The sequence below is a fragment of the Lampris incognitus genome, chromosome 1 (assembly GCF_029633865.1).
Source record: "Lampris incognitus isolate fLamInc1 chromosome 1, fLamInc1.hap2, whole genome shotgun sequence".
In the NCBI taxonomy this organism is placed as follows: domain Eukaryota; kingdom Metazoa; phylum Chordata; class Actinopteri; order Lampriformes; family Lampridae; genus Lampris; species Lampris incognitus.
The window spans coordinates 9,952,495-9,954,994 of record NC_079211.1 but is presented as its reverse complement, the minus strand read 5'-3'; the positions used below and the strand labels follow the sequence as shown (position 1 = coordinate 9,954,994).

The window sequence follows — 2,500 nt, the reverse complement described above, 5'->3', positions numbered from 1 at the left end:
TGTTTCTTATTACTTATAATTTTTCTTAAGAAATGCATGAATTAAATAGAAATAAAAGTCAGTAAAATCAACATTCAATCTGCAGCATGGTGGCGCAGTAGTTAGCACGGTTTCCTCACAGCAAGAAGGTTCTGGGTTCGAGCCCCGGGGTAGTCCGACCTTGGGAGTCGTCCCGGGTTGTCCTCTGTGTGGAGTTTGCACGTCCTCCCCGTGTCTGCGTGGGTTTCCTCCGGGTGCTCCGGTTTCCTCCCACAGTCCGAAGACCTGTAGGTCAGGTGAATCAGCCGTACTAAATTGTCCCTAGGTGTGAATGTGTGTGTGTGTGTGTGTGTTTGTCGGCCTGGTAGTGGCCTGGCGGCCTGTCCAGAGTGTCTTCCCGCCTGCCGCCCAGTGAATGCTGGGATAAGCTCCAGCATCCCCACGAGAGCAGGATAAGCGGTTGGGATAAAGGATGGATGGATAAATCAACAGTTGTTTTTGATAGCTTTTCAATGGAAACAGACTATCTGAGACTATTGTTTGTCTAACCTAGCAACGGTAACCAAGGAATGGAAGGGCGGGACTTGGCAAAGGGTGATTTACAAAGACTTCCTGTTTGCAAACCTGCCCCTCTTTCGACTTTAGTGGTTTGGGTGTGGTTGAACTCTCGAGACATCCACAGCTGAGACCCTCTTTAAACTGGAAGTTCATCTGGGATGGGTGGCACCAGCTGGTCTTTACTAAGCCTGGTCCTAAGTCGGTCTTCAAGACCAGTCTTTAGAATGGACTTTACGTCGGCCGCACCAACCAAACTTAACCACGCCCGGTCTCGGCGATGTGCGTCCATGCGAAAGCCCACGCGACTGCGGCTATGGCCTGGCAGCGTGCGTTGCTAGGATACGTTGTTAGCCATCTCTGGCTGTCATGCTAATTTGTAGCTAATCATTTCTAATTTGCAACAACGTAATGGAGGATCAAAGAGAAAGGAAAAGTCAATTTCATGGACGTTGAGATAAGAAAATTAATAGAGCTGTACGGCCAGAAAACACCGACTGCCAGGAAGTCCAGCGCAGTAGCAAAGAAGAAGAAGAAGCAGTGGTGGTTATAAGGGATCGTTCAGTGAGTGCTAATGTAGTTTGTTGGTTTAATAATAGCTATTTTAGTGACACAGGGCGAGGCGGCGGCCCGGTGCCAGGGACACCGTGGGGACGGCCCGAAAGCCGGCTGATTGGTGGATGCTGATCGTGTCTCCGGCCGTCTTCCGGAACGCACCGTTTGCATAAAGACGAAGCGCCCGTTAGCAGCTGCGACGCGGTTCGACAACGCCGCGTCGTGGTCCGACACCGGCGACGGCTCTTCAATGAGCTCCTACAGAATCGAAAGCTCCCAGTCAGCTCCTCGTGGTTGTACTATATGTCCAGTGGATCGCGTCTGTGCCTAATAACCACCGCTTCATTTGTAAATCCGTCATTATTTTGACATTTTACCCGGTCCCTCCTTGTTGCTGAGGTTGTCCTAATTCAGATCGCAGCAGTTTTAGCCTACGTGACGTGCACAAAACTCTCCCGCTTCAGGCATCGCCGAGTGACCTGATCTCTCTCTCTCTCTCTCTCTTCAAATCTGATTTAAAATGCATCCGTAATAGGCAAACTAACCATTTACAAGCAACTTCAGTGGGGAATAAAAGACAAAAACTGACATTAAATATTGCACAAAATCTATTTACAGATGGGCGCAGTAGCGCGGTCGCCTCACAGCAAGAAGGTCCTGGGTTCGAGCCCCGGGGTAGTCCAGCCTCGGGGGGGGGGGGGGGGGTCGTCCCGGGTCGTCCTCTGTGTGAGTTTGCATGTTCTCCCCCGTGTCTGCGTGGGTATTTACAGATTTTGATGGGGACAGAGGAGGTCCTGGGTCCTGCTCTGGCAGGATCTGGCCCGAATTAAGCCCTAATACGGCTCTACTGTCTAAAGGGCCGCTCGTTGTGAAGTCGATGTGCCGCATGCGCCGTCGTTGTTACAGCGTTGTTATAGTGTTAGACGCCGTGTCGTTTAAAGTCGCTACGTATCTGTCTCCTGCTAAGCTCCGCCTCCTGCTGGGCCCGTCAGCCTGGTGATTACTGTGTACAAGTTCTGACCGTACGATCAAGCACCTCTGGTGGTTGCAGTGATTCAGAACCTTTGAAAAACCCATTTTGTACCGCAAATTGTGCGCTAACTGCTCAGCCGGGTTTTGCCAAAGTCCAAACATCGGCGGAGGCTGTGCATGCCTTTACAGATTGTACCTTGGAAGTTTTTGTCTTCCGAGCCGTCCCGGCTGCTGCCCCACCCCACCCCACCCCACCCCACCCCCGCTGATCCAGGGAGGGCCGCAGACTACCACACACCTCCTCCCATACGTGTGGAGTCGCCAGCCGCTTCTTTTCACCTGACAGTGAGGAGTTTCACCAGGGGGACGTAGCGCGTGGGAGGATCACGCTATTCCCCCCAGTTCCCCCTCCCCCGACCGACCAGAGGAGGCACTAGTG

At 52.3% G+C, this 2,500-nt stretch overlaps 1 protein-coding gene across 1 annotated transcript in view; it reads left to right on the top strand.

Moving 5' to 3' along the window:
- The window catches only part of mgat4b (alpha-1,3-mannosyl-glycoprotein 4-beta-N-acetylglucosaminyltransferase B), a 190,981-nt gene that overhangs the window by 113,145 nt on the left and 75,336 nt on the right, over positions 1-2,500 (top strand). The window lies entirely within an intron of this gene.